The sequence below is a fragment of the Strongylocentrotus purpuratus genome, unplaced genomic scaffold (genome assembly GCF_000002235.5).
Source record: "Strongylocentrotus purpuratus isolate Spur 01 unplaced genomic scaffold, Spur_5.0 spur5_scaffold_15, whole genome shotgun sequence".
Lineage (NCBI taxonomy): Eukaryota > Metazoa > Echinodermata > Echinoidea > Camarodonta > Strongylocentrotidae > Strongylocentrotus > Strongylocentrotus purpuratus.
The window spans coordinates 18875253-18895152 of NW_022145600.1; the positions used below are offsets into that span (position 1 = coordinate 18875253).

The window sequence follows — 19900 nt, forward strand, 5'->3', positions numbered from 1 at the left end:
TATAAATGTGTAAATAGAATAACACCCGGAATCGTTCGTGACAGATCTATACTCGTCGACGATGTTTCAAAACGAATAACTCGCAACACAGATAAGAAAATGTTGCGATTGCCAAAATGTAAAACAGAATTGTACAGGAAGTCATTCATTTATTTAGGGAGTGAAATTTGGAATGATCTTCCACTTGAACTTAAAGAAGCACAGAGCCTAGCAGTCTTTAAGAGAGCTCTAAAAGAAAATCTCACATGATAAGGTGTTCTTCTGCATAGTTGATTTTTATCATGTTACTTGACTCCATTTTACAATGCTTACAATTATCATTAATTCTAAACTGTTGTTCTTTTGTACAATATTATATTCAGTAAATGTATTCCTATTTTTTTGTTTAATTTATTTTCATAGTTGATTTTATCATTATCTATTCAGTTTTTGAAATGTTACTTTACTCCATTACCATACAATGTTTAATTTATTTTTCATAGTTGATTTTATCATTATCTATTCAGTTTTCGTCATGTTACTTGACTCCATTATCATACATTGAGTGATTTCAAGTTGGGTGTTTAGGGCTGGTGTTAGTGTTTAATAAACACTAACACCAGCCTAAACACCCAACTTGAAATCAGCTGGTGTTAAGGCTTTGACCTCTAAATATCGTCAACTTCCGGTAGCTAGTGTTATCGATTTTGCCAAATTGTCGTCTGCTGAACCGACCTTTGTGGCTGGTGTAAGTATTTCACGTACAAATGTCCTATTCACTAACACTAACCCCTAGGGATTAAGCAAATGTTGATTTCCAGTTCGGTGTTAGTGTTAGTGTTGCTAAATTAGAGTAGCCTAGCATATATTGATGCTGATCACATGCAATAACATGATCTTGTGTAGCTTTGCGTTTTCGAACTGTGAAATCATGTTGAAAGCTGAAGTTCGGCGTCAGCCGAACAAAATAAGGAAGCCGTGTTCTACCGAAGAATCCACGAAAAGCTATCTGCGCCTTGACGAAGGGCAGATAGAAGAGCTGGGAACCGAATTCAATGCGTGGAGGGGGGCGGGGCCCCGCGGAATCGGGAAATCGGAGCAAATGGTAATGTTATTACTGGATTATCTAGCAGGAGGTGGGTACTACCGGCAAGTTGGGAGAAGTGCCGGATTGTCAACATCAGCAGCATTCCGGCACACCCATCTTGTAGCCGATTTCCTTTTCGACATTGCACGGCACCATATACAGCTACCACAACATGACGAAATGCAGCGTTTGTCGTCAGAACTTCGATATCCGGATGGCGAAGTGAGTTTATTCTATGCAAATATTCTACTTCATTATGACGTCTATAAGCCTATTATAGTATACTAGTTTTTGGTGATATCGTCAAGTAAAAGAGAAAGATAGATGGAGAGATGAGGGAGAGAGAGAGAGAAAGAGATTACGTTTGTGTGTGTGTGTGTTTGTGACGTGGGATAAATCAAATGAATGTACTATAATTGTTACTTTTTTTAAATATATTTCTATATAAGTCTAGTGCCTATTTACCTTTATGATATAAATCAGCACATTGCGGGAAAAAGAGCACCCTACCATATTTTGATACCGGCTTTATAATTTGGATTGGTTCTTTTCTAAATAATAATATCACCTCTTTCTGCGTGTCCATTATCATAACCCCTCTCCCCCTTTTCCCTTCCTTCTCACCCCTTCTCCTTATCAAGCATATACATTTTTTGTATAGATTTGTTGTATTCTAATATCATTTTCAATTGATTGTTTTAGGTAAAGAATGTTATCCTCTACATTGACGGATACATCGCGCGGATCCAGCGGCCTGACCATGCGGGAAACGCATATTTTTGCGGCAGGCATGGGAAGTCTTGCGACTCTCTCAATACCCAGTATGTAACCGACCAATTCGGCAAAGTTCGTCACATCATTACAGGTGAGTTATGCTTTCAGTACATCCATGACAAATTGTAAACTACTAAACCTAACTCAATTATAAGTTTTGTTATACGTTTGTGAAGTTTACTGTTAATACTCAAATTTAGGTGGAGAATTTTATTCAACCACGCATTTCTAATCTGAAACATGTCAGTCCATATAATTGATTGTAATAAAATAATATAGAGATTAAGCAAAGCCAAAGTAGAAATCAACATCCAAAAATTTCGAACACAAATTAAACATAAGTCAAACCACGTAAATTATTTTAAACTGCTTCTATATATATTCACCACCTAATCTCCAATGTTTTACTTTTTTTTAATGACTCCCCAGGTCAACCCATGATAAGACCGCCACTGAATGGAGCAGGACCTTCATGGACTTTCTGGACAACCTCCCGGATGGATACATAACGATAGGGGACCCTGCCTACAGGAATCTCCACCGCAACGTTGGTCATCGGTTCGTTTGACACGGCCTCCCTGATGAGCAGCAACAGTTCAACGATGATATAACAAGACTTCGACAAGTGATAGAGCACACCATCGGGGCGACACAGCTCAAGTGGCGGATGGCTCAGATGAAAGAGAACAGGCTCGCAGCTAAAGGAGGGATTATCTTTGCGTCAAAACTCATCGTGTCCATGGCAGTTCTACACAACCGATATATAAATTACTTATAAGCTATCATTCTCGTAGTTAAGAAACCATACAAAAATTTGCAATTGAAATGTACCTTTTATTTGTCAGTTGATGTGATAATGGTGATGATGATGACGATGATAATGATGATAATGATGATTATGATGATCATGATCATGATGATGTTGATGAGGATGATTATCATTATTGTGATAATGATGATCATCATGATCATGAGCGTGATCCTGACATCTTAATGAAAAAATGAGGGTTGATTTAGATAGCATATAGTCTTAGCTACAACATACTCGAAAATCAACACAATCAAAGCAGAAATAACGGCGATATTGCTCGCAAAAGACAGGAATGTAGAATCCAGATTTGAGAGAAAGTCATCTCCCATAGGGATTACACGCAAACAGTAATGGATCAAGTGAAAACAGGGTAATAATAAAGTAACAAGGGTTGTTTATTACATTATATGCGATTCTACGTGATTTAATAATCAAAGGAGATGGTACAGTGAAAGGTCAAAAAGAGAAAAAAGTGAAGAAATAATTGTTGGAGACGCTCGGACTCGAACCAGGGTACTCGAGGTCGGAAGTCAAGTGCTTTACCGATATACCAAAACATTTCCCAAAGCGATTACACGTGAACGGAAAATGAAATTCTCAAATCCCACTTTGCAAGTAAAATATGAGCATGATCCCGGCATCTGATTGAAAAATAAAAGGCACAGTCGTGATAGCTCAATCAGCTACAACATACTCGATGCTCAGCGAAAACGAAGCTAAAACGACGGAGATATTGCTCGCAAAAGACGGGAATGTAGAATCCAGTTTTGAGAAAAGTCATGTCCCATAGAGAATACACGCAAAATGTGAAAAATTGACATGCCTTTCTTTAATCGCAAAAAATACGCCATGATTCCTTTGTCAAAATGAAAAATCGTGGAACTGCATTTGTAGAGAATTGTCTCAGCTAGAACAAGTCAAAATTTGGAAGAAAATCGATCAATATTTACAGAGATACAATCAATTTTCCAAAAATATGCTGACGTCATAATATGCAAATTGAAATTTTGAGTTCGGAGGCCATTATTATGACGTCATGAGTTAATTTAGGGTCAAATGAGACATGAAATCATATCTCCGATTCATACTCTATCAAAATATGAAAACGAAATTGGGGTCACCTTGCATCCTAAAGAGCTACAATGGATTTTGTATAGGCATGTTTTTGCCCATATATGCTAGGTATTACAAGAGCTTGCACGCACGGACATGTATAGACGCTCATTCCGTTATTAATGGTCAGAAAAAGGTGAACAAGGTATCAAAATGCTTGGAAAAATATATGCCAAATATGATGAAAGAGAAAATTTGGCGATTTTATGTTGCAAAATGCCAGGAAGCGTTTTCTTTGCGAAATGCTTAAAATGGCCTAAAACGTACGCAAAATGGATTTGAGACGATTTAGAGCATTTTGAAATTTTGACCGGACGGATATTGACCTAAATCATGATAAATATGAATAAGAAATGCCTTTCCGTTATGAAGATATGATCATGAGTTGAAAGTACACCAAAAAAATGGCGCCTGGATGACGTCATGAAGACTTGATGACCTTGAAAAGATTGCTGTCACGTCTTATGGCAATGAACTATGACTGTGCCAAAATTGAACGAAATTGACTAAACTGATCATGAGTTATCCTCGGAATAAGAAAGTGCGGAGAAATAAAAAAAATAAAAAAAAATAATAATAATAATAAAGAAAGAAAATTCTGACGAAAACAATACTGATCTGTCGTTGACAGACCACCTAATAAATAATAAAGAAAGAAAAATCCTGACGAAACTAATAGGTGGTTTGTCGTTGACAGACCACCTAATAATAAAGAAAGAAAATTCTGACGAAAACAATAGGTGATCTGTCTACGACAGACCACCTAATAAAGGAAAATCTTGACGAAATCAATAGGTGATACGTATTACTACGTACGTATCACCTAATAACATAACAAGTGAAAGAAGGAAAAACAAAGACTAACATTAGGAAAGACAGAGAGAGAAATTGATAAATAATAGAAAATTAAAAGAAACAAGAGAAGATGACAGATGGATAAACAAAGAAAAACATAAGAAAAACAGAAAGAGAAAATGATAGCAGGAAAAACAAAGAAATACATAAAGAAAGATAGAAAGAGAAGTTGATAGAATATTAAAGATAAAGAATGAGATAGGAAAAGACAATAATAAAGATAAATAGTAATTTCGTGACGGTATCAAAACAAACCTTGACACGTCCTATCATAGCAACAGGAACCATTCCTGTAGCTATGGAAATAACGTGTCTCATCAGAGTAAAAGTTACGATGAGTGTGAACATAAAAGAACCGTACCTCTGGATCGTCGGTGAAGAGCGGTAATACACCGTAGCCCGGTACAGGGAAAAAAAGGCGATAGGGTTCTATGACGAGTTCCCTGAGGTTCGGAAGGTAAATCATGATTAGCACGTAGTATTCAGGTATCTGTAGAGTAGCGGAGAAGCTTTTGACAGAGTACAGGGGCTCCATCTGATGCGAGAAGGTGTGTCGAACACCCTGAAATATCGCCATATGTGTGAGGTGTATACAAGTATGCATGCTGTTCCATAGTCTCGCAAATACGTCTGGAGAGCACTCCATTCTAAAGATGTCAATGGCAGTAATCTACAACGAATATTAAAGTGAAAAGGGTATTAATAAGTTTCGTTGAGCACGTTGAGTAAAATGGAATCCCGACTAGAAAAAGAATTTCTACGAACTATTGAAACAGTCAGTTACCGAACCCCAAAATTGAATGTTTAGAAATACAGTGTAATTTCTTTAACAAGAAGGCAGTTTTTATCTCAAGTTCAAGTTTCATTGTGTATTCTAAATAGAACACTGTCCCCCACTCCTCCACCCCTCCCCTATCCCCATCCCCTAAAAAAAACGGTTATTCTACTTACATATATCAAATAGTTGCAATAAAATGACACTGTCGAGCACGACATTATTCGTAGAAATAACATTTCCTTTTATCTTGTTTATAAAATGTATCACAGTTCTTATGAGATCATTGAATATCGATACTACCACACACTAATCATAGGGGTATGGACTAGTTTTTGTTTAGACATTATAATATTTGATGAGGCTTTTTATAAGAGTAAGGAATTTATTTCGTTTAATTTTAGATAAGTGGACAACGCCGGCCATGCTAGACCATGGCAAACTTTTGATTCGCATCCATTCTTTTCTTTTTCTTCACTCTTTCCCTTCTCTCCCATGTTTCTCGCTTTATCTCCCCGTCTCCTCCCATTCCCCCTCTTCTTGTGTCCCTCTCCTTCCCTCCACTCCGTCTCCATTCTATTACCTTCTCCTTCACAGATCCTGGTAGTTTCTCAAATCCAACAACTGTTGATGCTGTAACTTCTACCAGTCGAAGTTTTCCATCTTTAAAAATACGTGTCAAATACGTTTCAGAATCCTCGGCACAAGTTCCTGCCTCGCTAATTAAATTTAAGATAAAGTGTTCGAAACTTCCACCCATCATTTGGAACTGATAACTTTCAAGGAGAAATTTCAAAAGTTTTTGGCACGCCGAAACCGATGTCCCTGATGCAAATTGAAAGATCTCGTTCATGTTCCGGTCTCCTAAAAAGCCAATCTCGCTGATTTTCCCTTCATCGAGGGCACTTGCAAGATATCTTCCTGCAGAATATTCCAGCGCTAACTTGTGGAAAAATTCAATGTGGATGATGGTGTCACTACCCATCTTCGTGTCGTTTGTTAACAGACCAAGTAAGTAGCCAATGTTTACTTTATCATCATGAATTTCACTAAAATCGTCCGTGATAAACATCAATGGATTCAGATCACTCCTGTTGCTCAATTTCCTAAAGGCAACTTGCCCAACCGAAACAACTGTGTCATTGAGCAAATCTTGCGTGATCTCTCTATCTCGTTTATCCTTGGCATTCAGGTGTGTCCTCAAGAACTCCATGATGTAATCAAACAACTTCGTTCGGGTGAAGTTACCATGAATATATCCGTCGTTCCACAAATAACACACCATAGTGCAATAAAGGGGCGTGGCGATCATTTCGTTGGTAACGATGTCTTCTTCCAAATATTTCTTCAGTTCTGCTCCTTTTGTTTCACTGGATAAAAAGAATTTATCAATAAAATCTGTAGCGTACTGTTGAGAATATCCTTCTATTACCATCTTGGAGTAGTAAACATCTCTCGAATTGAAGTGTTCTTTCCTCACGGGGCGAGACGTTACCAAGACCCGACATCGCTTACATCTCTGCTGACACAATATATCAATTACGTCACCTGTGCTAACGCTGCAATTTAGCTCTCCACTTAATTCATCATAACCATCGAAGAGCATGACAATATCCTTCTCATTGGAGTCGATATAATCTTCAAGCTGTTTTTGATACTTCTTGAATTTCCTCCCCAGCAACTGAACAATGGCTTCAGTTATTCCTGTTTTGGCATTCATGTTTCTCATCTTGAAGACAAAGAGCAACTTCACATTTTTTAAAGGGGAGTCTTCTTTTTTATTTGCCCAATCATAAGCCATTTTCGCTACAGCTGTAGTTTTCCCCCGGCCAGCCTCCCCAAGCAACACAATTCTTTTGGGCAACGATCCACGAACTTTAGTCTGGAATATGTCGTTGACTGATCCATTTAAGGTTGACTTCTGTAAGGAATTGTCCGGAATATTATTGTTGTCTTCTTTGTAGAGGCTGACGGTCGTGTAGAGCTTCTCTAGGTCCACGTCATGTTTTGGATCCCACGGCTTGGTGTGAATGTTAAAGAGATGATTCTCGTAGTGCTCCCGTAATGTGTCTTGGCACTCTTCAAGGCTTAAGGTTTCTGCAATGTAGTCTGGAATAAATACACCCAAAATAATTACAAATACTTCATTTTGAATTTCAACGTCATCGCTATTGTCCTAAGAGTGTTAAAAAAATCGTGTACATGTAACAGTCATACTTTTTTAATGGTCGTAGAAATGAATTAATTTGTTTTGAACATAACTTTATTCTTTTCAACAGTTCTTACCAGTAAGTATGTCTTTATACCCCTCTATACCAAATAGATTCTTCAGAGTGGTTGAAATAAGGGGAGTAATTAGTGTTTTTACTATTTTAAAATGTCACGCCACAGGGAATAAACTCTGCATATAGGCCTACCTGTTCCGCAGTTGCTGCCTCCGTAGCCAGTTTTGCATGTACATGAGTACGCCCCGTGATGCTCATGACAAGTGCCTCCATTTTGACAGGGCGACGATGTACATTTTCCTGGTTCTATGAGTAGAAAAAAAAAACACGCCAACAAAATATGTAGCAAAATATTCCTGATTTAGTCAAATATCTAAACTGGAGGACGGTTGTTGTCATACACAGTTAAAACTTTAGTGAACATGTTGTTTAAAAGTTTAAACAACTTTGGATTAACGGGTGACCTGATCTAAGAGTTGTTTAAAATGTTAAGCAACTCGAGTTGTTTAAAGTTTAAACACTTAGTTGATCAACATTTTGAACAACTCGTTTAAAATCACAATTTAAACAACCGGTGTTGTTTAAAGACGGTTGTTTAAAACGGAGCTGTTGTTCAGTGGGGGTTGTTTACACCAACTGGGTTGTTTAAAGAAAGTTGTTTAAAAAGGAGCTGTTGTTCAGTGGGGGGTTGTTTACACCAACTGGGTTGTTTAAAGAAAGTTGTTTAAAAAGGAGTTGTTGTTAAATGATAATAATACTATTGGATTCTTATATAGCGCACGTACCGACCTTGCAAGGTCCTCAAGGCGCTCCAACATTACCCGTCTATGCTAGGCTGCCAAAGGACATTAGTGCCGCGGCGGGACTCGAACCGTGGACCTTGTGATCGACAGTCCGGCGACGTTTCCACTCATCCACGACACTTCTACAGCTTGGTCGGCCATGATGTGAAACAAAGCTTTTAGCCAACGCGCACTTTACTGGCACGTGACACATGACGTCATATGTAAACAACACTGTCTAAAAGCTCTCTAGTAAATATAGCAGTCATTAAATTTTAAACAGCGAATGTTTAACAAAATTACTTTCGTTTCGAGCAACATTGTTTACAATTTGTTCAACTGTTGTTGAAGATAGTGTACAACTGTAAGTGAACATCACTTTTTTAAGCAGCGTTTTTACTGTGTAGCTATCGCATAGTGTCTCCTTAATGGCCCGAATTCACAACGGAGGTCTGAGGACAAACCCGGTTTGATCAGACCAAGGTTTGTACAAACCTTGGTCTGAGCTAAAACTTGGTTTGTCCTCAAACCCATTCCACAAAGGAAGGTTTGTATAAACCTTGGTCTGTAATTCCCAAACCTCAGACCAAGGTTTGTAAAACTAGTCTCAGCCATAGGGTTTCTAACATAATTTTTATGGGCTAGGGTTTAAATGTTAAGAATTGAAAAAAATGTTAAACTAAGCATTCTTAGTACGATCCGGACATCTTAATGAGCAATCTTGAAAAGATGATGGTTAGAACATCTCTGAAATAAACTTTTGAATTGCATTTTCATAAATTAATCGAACCAAACTGGCGCGCCGATGCAGAAAGTGCACCACGTACTCACATTTGTGTGGTGCTGGTGAAGCACTCAATCTGACCCAGAACAAATTGACATCAGCACCTGAAAACCTTAGTTAGATAAATACATCTAAGGTTGTCAAGGGCTCTTTTAAATTAACTGTAAGAGTCTTATTGTTTTGGGGGTTACAAATTCTTATCAATAAAATTACCTAATAATAATAATAATAATAATGATTTAATATGAATTAAGTTTTTTATTGTGATTAATATATTAATTAATTTGATTGCAATTGTTAATTACTATAGATCTATATAGTTATTTTGTTAGAATGGTCAATCAATTATTATTTTAACTAGTTCCCCGTTTGTTTCCCCAACTGGCTATTTTTTTCACATCAAAATTGTAACTGGTAAATGATTTGTTTCCATATAATATTAATTTTTAAAAAATTCCTCTATGGCCATCATTTCTTTCTCTCTCCCTCCCTGTCTCTTTTTCTATCCCCGTCCCTCTCTCTTTCTACCCATTTTTGTTCTCTCTCCCTCCCTTTCTCTATTAATTCTTTTTCTTTCTCCCCTCTCTCTCTATTCATCTTTCTCTCTCTCCCTCCCTGTCTCTTTCTCTGTCCCCGTCCCTCCTCTCTCTTTCTATACCCATTTTTGTTTTCTCTCTCTATTAATTCTTTTTCTTTCTCCCCTCTCTCTCTCTCTTCTTCTTCTTTTTTGCAATGAAACACATAATGCAAAACCATGCAAACTGCAAACACACACATCTGCACCCCCCCCCCCCCAAAAAAAAAAGGGAGAAAGAGAGAGAGATAATCTGACACATATCTATTTCAGTTATCTTTGTAAATATATGAAAGCAAGAATATTGTATTTGTATTTTCATGTTTTACATAAATAATTGAGCATACAACACAATAGTAATCTACCGTTTGTTCAAACAATGCAGTTCACATTTGTAAATTTTGTAGCATGCTTATATGAAATATAGCCCACTAGAGGTTAAGAGAGGCTCTGGAAGGCCAATTAAAAGTCTCACTGTAGCGCTATTAGCAGAAAGAAAATCAGAAATACAACAAAATGGGTGACGAAAATTCAAATTTGCACATCAAAGTTCTTTAATTCTGACTTCGCTTAGTACAGTAAATAATATTTGTTCGAATACTCTCCCCTAGCTGCCAACCAAATAATTTATATTGACCCACCCCTCAACTCAGCAGTGTATACAATGCTAATTATAGTTAAATCGGGTGCATTTAATCTATAGAGAACACTTAATTACAATACCGTCAGAGTGACAACAAATACTTATCAACTAAACATAACATCAAAAATATTCATAAATAATCAACAGTTCAACACCCAGGTTCTTGATGTAATGCTGCATAACTACGAAGTATTGTGGGAACACCAGGGAGGGGCCGTATTTTGAAATACTCTAAGTAATGATGAGGCATGGAACGTCCTCATCCTTGCATTTAATAAATATGCGCTAAATCACACATCTCCCTTTTTTGTGTGTGAAGTGTTAAAGCCCCACTGTACTACTTCTAGCTACTAGCTCCCTCTATATAGAAAACTTCCCCAATCTGTGCCTGTTAATCCCCCATGATCCTCTATTTCTTATGTTAATTGAGAACTGAATTGATGAGATAGCCTCCCGTCAGTGACCTCGCTGGGTTGTCTAATCCTCTTTGGCTGAACTAGTACAGATGGCCTTTAAAGCACATCTGTGGTCGACCCTCTGAATGAAGAAATGGCTTCTGATGAGGCAGAGAAGGCATGGATACCTGCAAAATTGAATGGACAAAATAAACAATATCATAAACAATATTCTTAATTTCAACTTGTTCATTTTTTTTCTTGGAGGGGGGTGGGGGGGGGGTAATATTATAGAAAGGATACAATGTATTGTACACATAATCAGGAATTATTCAATGCTGTGTCACTAATACAAAAACTATGAGGTTCCACTTGACAACAAACTAATCAAGTTGCATCCAGATATCAAAAACATTAATTGTGATTTGTGAACTGAAATTTAAAAGCACATGAGCTCGTTTGAATTAATTACTTAATGCGAGTTGTTACTATATTACCAAATGAACATTCCTAACATGTCACATGTTGGCCAAATACAAAAAAGGAAACAAGATTGATTAAGAAAAAGAATAAACAAATGTTTTCATATAAAGAAATAATCTACCTACCCTATAGTCTATCTCCAAGAATCAACTGTTATTCATATGCCCTAGCATGAAGCTGTCAATTCAGTGCACACTCAGAAAAGATCCTGGCATCGTGGCTGCTACCAGTCTAGGCCACCTTGCAACGATACTAGTTATTTTCCCAGCATAATCACAGACAACCTGTCCATATGAAATAACATGTTGGCATTCATTAGTTATGAAAACTCACTCATTTCACACTTCAGATAGGCCGTGAAATGTATAAATTTCACTTGTTATTTATGGTAATTAATGCAAATGCAGTTGAATATGTGATAATTGCTTTTCAATATCTATTCATACAACAAAAATTGGAAGAAAATTCTAATTACCCTATATTTATTGACTGATGAAGTATTTCTTCATTTTTAACTCATGTTTTCATTGTTTATCTTGTAACAATGTAAACAAAAATAATCTCACTTTTAACAAAACATTTCGAGCCTAAAACAACAAATGCTTTGTGTGTGTGTGTGGGGGGGGGGGGAGGGGGTACCCACTCTCGCATCTTTTTATTAGATGAACCTGTTTGTTTTTCTATAGTTTAAAATATATAGTGGTAATTGCCATTGATCAATTTACATGCTTTTCTTTGTTGTTTTTTCTTTCATTGATCAATGGCAAAAACAGTGGCCCAATTGCCATGGCCATCAACAAAATATCAGAAATCTAGAGGTCATATCCGTATTGCCAATAGAAGGATGGAACAAGTTTTTATTTTTCAAATTTCCCTTTCGTTAAAAAGATATTAACGAGTGTTAGGATTTTTAAGTTTAACTATTTATTGGATATTCTTAACTGTGTACAAAGGCAGTGAAATGAGTACCTGTACGCGAATATTACTTTAATATCCATTTGGCCACTAGAAATCTTGCATTGGTCACCAATGAATTAGCATGGATGTACAACACACAAGACTGGAGAGTGTATATATCTAATGTGAAAATTTTGCAAGGTACAAAAAAAAGGTCTAAAGGGAAAGCCGTGCTGGATCCAGTCATGATGTATTCATTTATTCTCACCTGAACATCGATGGAGTACCTGTTCTTCCTATTGAAGTAGTACCTGGCTCTTGCCCCACCAGGGCTCCTGATGTAAACATGTGTCCCATCAACAGCAACTCTTGGAAATCTGCAGTACTGGAAAAACTGCTTCTGAATAGTAGTCACTATTTGCCTTGTTGTAACTTGTAGGAAACTTCATGACTTGTCCCTTTCTTCTGACAACAGCTTCGGAAACATCCCTCACTACTCTCCATTCAGCAAACAGATGAATATGACACGGCATGCCACCTCCTCACGGTGCATCCTTTAGATCGAATTACCTTTTTAAAACAAATTAAAAAACAAGCATTCAAATAAATCATTTTTTTGCTGGTTTATGCTATTATATTTTTACATCCCCAACTGTCACTGTCACTTAAAAAAAAAAAAAATCCTGATTTCTAGATGTGGTGTGAATCAATTTAACGTAAAAGACAAAATCGTCTATGCCTTTTCTAATCTCCTTCACGGCTTCACCTTTTGTAAAATAAGTTTAAGTAGTTAAGTTGTTTGACACAAAACAAGAAATCACAAACCTGTTTCCAACACATAATCTGAATAATTTCCTCATGTATTAAAGCCAAATAACAGTATTGGGAAATGCCCCACACCCAAATTATGAACATTAATGCTTCCATCACCTACAGTACCATGTAAAAGAATAAATATCATAACTAATCTATCAATTTATCGAATATGACAGAAAATGCTTAGAAATTGAATAAATTTATGTAAATGCACATGTGTATAGCATTGGGGGCTTGCACGGTCGTAGGTAGACCAGCGAAGCGGGGCAAACGAACAGTGAATTTAGGCGGTCAACATGAATTGAAATATTTCTGCATTTTAATAACGACACTAGGGTTGGATTTTACAACAGAAGCCCTTTTTTTGTATAGCTATGTTAACAATATTCATCAAGTAGTTTGGCCATGTTTTCAGCAACTTTCCCAATACAGAATTTGAATTCAAAGTAGCCTACCTCAATCTAAAACAAAAGGCTCATCATCCAGCGGGTTTTCCCAATCTCAGACTCAGAGGCCTCTGCCCGGTTGTGCTGCTATATATTGCTCCAGCTCCTCCTCCAGGTACACCAGCTCATTATGCTGAATCAGCTGCATTTCTACCATCTTTACTAGAGTGAAGATAAAATTAAACAAATGTTTAAACAATGTTTTTAAATTAAAGAAATGTTATTACTTGTGCTTGTGACTTTGTGGGTGATCCTTGCTCTGGAGACTAAGCCAGTTAATTAAGACAATCAGAACCAGATCTAAATTTAATAAAACTAAGCTTTGCTTGTCATGACTCATACTAGATCTAGTCATAGACAAAAATAACCGTCTGAGTGATATGGGTCATTTCTTTAATAAAAATAATATTAAAACTGACATTTGTTGACATTCTATAATCGGAGGTCTAGTGGAGCCAGACGTAGTCTCAGCGAACAACCGGTGATATAGAGAGACTGAAGCTTTTGGTCTATGCCTGTCAGTGTGATTCATTTTGGGGAACATTGGCATTGCTGATGCCATTTCAATTTCTATTTATTTAGGTACCAGTGTCAGTGAAACAAGTCAAGTGATGGACATCATTGCCAGGCCTATACTAGGCTAGAGCCTGGTATTATTATCATTATCATGAATTTGTAATAACTAATGTAGGTCTAGGCCTATTCTAATTGGCATGTGTCATGGCATTGCTGACAACAAGACGAAATTAAACATGACAGTCATACTGACATACTCAGATATAGCCTACTGTAGGCCCGGCTAGGCCCAACTCCAGCCCAGGGTCAGAGGGTGCGAGCTCCGCCGCCGCCTTGGGCGTTGGACTCGAGCTCCCTCGGACTCAGTCCCTGAACTCTGGAATTGAGAGGCCGTCGGATATGTAAACACCGAACATTTCATGGAAAATGGAAAGTTATAAAGCATATCACATATTGAAATGTCAGAAACGTGAAGAGTATGGATTCGACTACATGTACAGGTTTTATACTTACGATTTTAAGGAAAGGATCGAGAGATTGAGAGATTTCAATTGCACTAAAATCGGGCTGACCAGATACTATCGCAGATTGTTTTGGCGGTGAATTATTTGGATGAAATCAATCGAGCATAAATTATCTCCACCCAGTGCTGCATCCTGATTGGTTGATAGCTCTCAAACCAGGTTTGAGAAATTACAAACCTCCTATCTGAGCAGTCTGTTAATTTCGGGTCTGATGACGTACATAAACCTGGTCTGAGGACAAACCTTGCTTTGTGAAATGTAATTTCAGACCAAGGTCTGAACTCAAACCTGAAACGCGTCATATGACGTACATAAACCTTGGTCTGAGATCAAACCTTGCTTTGTGAATTCGGGCCAATATGTCTCGACACTCGACATTGCTCATGGTTTCTGCTTTGTATTCTGGAATAAGTACACACAAAATAATGATAAATATGATGAACCCTACGTACATGTAGAGCATGGGCCTACCTATCTCACAGTTGCTGCCTCCGTAGCCAGTTTTGCATGTACATGAGTACTCCCCGTGATGCTCGTGACAAGTTCCTTCATTTCGACAGGGTGACGATATACATTTTCCCGGCTCTGTGAGAATAATCAAGAAAAACACGCAAACAAAAATGTGTAGCAAAATATTCCCGATTCGTTAAAATATCTATTAAAACTGAAGGACGATTATTAAACCAGATAGTTGCCCTAGCCGTACTGCGAAGCTGTACACTCTCCACTCCACTCGCATGAATGGGGAGTATTTCAGCCAGTCGCCCCTTTACGGGCGCGGGAATGCCAATCCAATGCAGATAGATTTACACACGCACATAACTCTATGATCCAACCACAGTGGACTATCACGTGTCCTTATCCTACAGGGTGCCCATTTAACATTTCAGTGGAGAAGAGCAAATATACATCTTTCTCAAGGACGTATGTCCTTTACCGGGCATCAAACCACCTTGCTCAGTCAAAGAAAGAGGAATTGTAGAGTTAAACTGATATCAACTTACCATGGAATATAATATAACAGGCCACCGCAATAGCAAAGAGAACTACAACCGAGCTCAGACCTGCGATATAAAAGAAAAACGTTTCAGTGAATAAATCACACATAAATCAAATCAGTAAAAGAAAAAAGCAAGCAAATTTAAAATTTTCAAATATGGATGTGGGGTCAAAATTGCTATTTGGGTTTATTGAGAGGAGTCTTTTTATTTTGGGTGGGAGAGGGCAGGTATATTTATAAAAAATATGCAATTAGTATTGCTGGTATCACCACTTAGGACTTATTACATTGAATATTATTTTCTTCTTTATTTCAATTTTTTAATTTTTATTCATTTATTTATTTATCTATTTTCAATGATAGATATTGAACAAATGAAACCAAAAACGAACCTATTGAAATTAAATCTCATGATAAAATTTCACCTGCTAAAGATTTCCAAAATGATTTGTTCCGGGCACTCGCACCAGCATTTAAGGGGCGAATTTCGGTCCCAGTCTGCCCCTGTCCCTCTGCAAGTCCAGGCTCTCGTCTACGTCCAGACTGTATTACGGCTTTTTGATTTTCGATGGCTGCGTATCGAGAATAATGAACATATTGTTTCTAATATGCATAGGCCTAAGCCTAATTGCTCATTCAGTGATGAATGGTCAATAGATTGCATGCCAATTGGATCAATGTGGCTACAATCCATAAGACGCAACTGTATACTGAAGTTTATATTCATAAACATCAAAACAACAATTTGAAATACAAAATGATTACCATCATCATTTTATCATCATCGTTGTAATTATTATCATCACCACCGTCATAGGTATCAATAAAATAACATTAGCATTTTCATTAAAATGTATTGATATCATAAAGCTTTCAAAAATATTATACAAAGTTGAGCTATAATTAGGTGGTCTGTTGAAAACAGATCACCTATTGTTTTCGTCAGAATTTTCTTTATTATTATTATTATTCTTTATTTTTATTTATTTCCTACACTTTTTTGTGCCTAGGATAACTCAAGTTTGGTTTCGTCAATTTCATTCAATTTTGGCACAGTCATAGGTCATTGTCATGAGACGTGACAGGAACCTTTTCAAGGTCATCACGTCATCGTGACGTCATCCAGGCGCCATTTTGTGAAATCACGTTATCCATCATATCTTCATGATGCATAAGCAAAGGTCATTCATATTCATATCACATATACTTCAGGTCAAAGGTCAACAAGTCATGTCATCAAAGGTCACATAAAGGTCATGACGCGCACGTACGCGCGCGTCAAAATTTTAAAATGCTCAAAATCACTTAACTATTGAAGGAGAGTACGAATCAGGTCATTTTAAGCATTTCAAAATGTTCCGTCCGTAAGTGCCCCCGCGCGCGTTGCGCGCGCTCACAACGCGCGGAAATGGTCAAATTCAAATTTTTTACATGATTTAAATTCCTCTTACCGTAAATTACAATTAACATTAATTTCAGTCACCCTTGACCTTTCATAAGGCCGTGAGCGCGCGTCAAAGTTCAAAATCCGCGCGTACTGCTATGGGCAATATAATGCAAATTTGATCAAAAACATCCCATTTTAAAAATCAAAATAGCTCTTCAGATAGTCAATTGACCCCAATTTTTATATCATGGTTGGAAAAAGCATAAGTTGGAGATATGATTTCATGTCTCATTTGACCCTCAATTAACTCATGACGTCATCATAATGGCCTCCAAACTCAAAATTTTAATTTTCATATTATGACGTCAGCAGATTTTTGGAAAATTGATTGTATCTCTGTAAATGTTGATCAATTTTCTTTCAAATTTTGATATGTTCTACCTGAGAATATTCTCTACAAATGCAGTTACCATGATATTTCATTTTGACAAAGGCATCATGGCATATTTTTAAGATTAAAGGAGGCATGTCAATTTTTCACATTTTGCGTGTATTCTCTATGGGACATGACTTTTTCTCAAAACTGGATTCTACATTCTCGTCTTTCGCGAGCAATATCTCCGTCGTTTTATCTTTGTTTACGCTGAGCTTTGAGTATGTTGTAGCTGAGACAATAAGCTATCACAAGTGTCGCCTTTATTTTTCGATCAGATGCCGGGATCATGCTCATATTTCACTTACAAAGTGGGATTTGAGAATTCCATTTTCCGTTTACGTGTAATCTCTATGTGAAATGTTTTGGTATATCGGTAACGCACTTGACTTCCGACATCGAGGTCCCTGGTTCGAGTCCGGGCGTCTCCAACAATTTTTTTTCTTCACTTCTTTTTCTTTTTGACCTTTCACTGTACCATCTCATTTGAATATTAAAACATGTAGAATCGCAAATAATGTAATAAACAACTATATTTAATTTATTATTACCCTATTATCACTTGATCCATTACTTTTTGCTTGTAATACTTATGGGAGATGACTTTTTCTTAAATCTGGATTCTACATTCCTGTCTTTTGCGAGCAATATCGCCGTTATTTCCGCTTGTTTTTTGTTGATTTTTGAGTATAATGTAGCTGAGACTATATGCTATCTACATCTTCCTCATTTTTTCAATCAGATGTCAGGATCATGCTCACGATCATGATCATGATCATGATCATCAACATCATCATCGTCATCATCAACATTATCATTATCATCGTCATCATCGTCATCACCATTACTATCAAGATCATCATCATCATCATCATCATTGTTTACATGTCTATATAACTTCTCCCATTCTCAAATCTATCACAGACCACCTTATTCGTCTTCGTGACGAATTCAAGTCTAGTTATTATTATTATTCTTTATTTTTATTTATTTCCTACACTTTTTTGTGCCTAGGATAACTCAAGTTCAATTTCGTCAATTTCATTCAATTTTGGCACAGTCATAGGTCATTGTGATGAGACGTGACAGGAACCTTTTCAAGGTCATCACGTCATCGTGACGTCATCCAGGCGCCATTTTGTGAAATCACGTTATCCATCATATCTTCATGATGCATAAGCAAAGGTCATTCATATTCATATCACATATATTTCAGGTCAAGGGTCAACAGGTCATGTCATCAAAGGTCACATAAAGGTCATGACGCGCACGTACGCGCGCGTCAAAATTTAAAAATGCTCAAAATCACTTAACTATTAGAGGAGAGTACGAATCAGGTCATTTTAAGCATTTCAAAATTTTCCGTCCGTAAGTGTCACCGCGCGCGTTGCGCGCGCTCATAACGCGCGGAAAAGGTCAAATTCAAATTGTTTGCATGATTTAGATTCCTCTTACCGTAAATGACAATTTACATTAATTTCAGTCACTCTTGACCTTTTATAAGGCCGTGAGCGCGCGTCAAAGTTCAAAATCCGCGCGGGCTGCTATGGGCAATATAATGCAAATTTGATCAAAAACATCCCATTTTAAAAATCAAAAAAGCTCTTCAGAGAGTCAATTGACCCCAACTTTTATATCATGGTTGGAAAAAGCATGAGTTGGAAATATGATTTCATGTCTCATTTGACCCTCAATTAACTCATGACGTCATCATAATGGCCTCCAAACTCAAAATTTTAATTTTCATATTATGACGTCAGCAGATTTTTGGAAAATTGATTGTATCTCTGTAAATGTTGATCAACTTTCTTTCAAATTTTGATATGTTCTACCTGAGAATCTTCTCTACAAATGCAGTCTACACGATATTTCATTTTGACAAAAGCATCATGGCGTATTTTTAAGATTAAAGGAGGCATGTCAATTTTTCACATTTTGCGTGTATTCTCTATGGGACATGACTTTTTCTCAAAACTGGATTCTACATTCTCGTCTTTTGCGAGCAATATCTCCGTCGTTTTATCTTTGTTTACGCTGAGCTTTGAGTATGTTGTAGCTGAGACAATAAGCTATCACAAGTGTGCCCTTTATTTTTCGATCAGATGCCGAGATCATGCTCATATTTCACTTACAAAGTGGGATTTGAGAATTCTTATTTCCCTTTACGTGTAATCTCTATGTGAAATTTTTTGGTATATCGGTAACGTACTTGACTTCCGACCTCGAGGTCCCTGGTTCGAGTCCGGGCGTCTCCAACAATTTTTTTTCTTCACTTTTTTTTTTCTTTTTGACCTTTCACTGTACCATCTCCTTTGAATATTAAAACACGTAGAATCGCAAATAATGTAATAAACAACCATATTTACTTTATTATTACCCTATTATCACTTGATCCATTACTTTTTGCATGTTATCCTTGTGGGAGATGACTTTTTCTCAAATCTGGATTCTACATTCCTGTCTTTTGCGAGCAATATCGCCGTTATTTCCGCTTGTTTTTTGTTGATTTTTGAGTATAATGTAGCTGAAACTATATGCTATCTACATCTCCCTCATTTTTTAAATCAGATGTCAGCATGATCATCATCATCATCAATATCA

General features: G+C 37.0%; 1 long non-coding RNA gene across 2 annotated transcripts; it reads right to left on the minus strand.

The window, feature by feature from the left end:
- Positions 1-10826: 10826 nt before the first annotated feature.
- On the minus strand, positions 10827-14670 carry LOC115924072. 2 transcript variants are annotated; one of them, XR_004064164.1, is made up of 5 exons: positions 14469-14670; positions 13449-13596; positions 12446-12747; positions 11406-11564; positions 10827-10985 (listed from the first exon to the last, which is right to left on the minus strand). It is a non-coding gene; the product is annotated as an uncharacterized LOC115924072 (long non-coding RNA). The 2 variants fall into 2 exon arrangements; XR_004064163.1 differs by having other exon boundaries at positions 13449-13601.
- Between the last annotated feature and the right edge of the window lie 5230 nt (positions 14671-19900).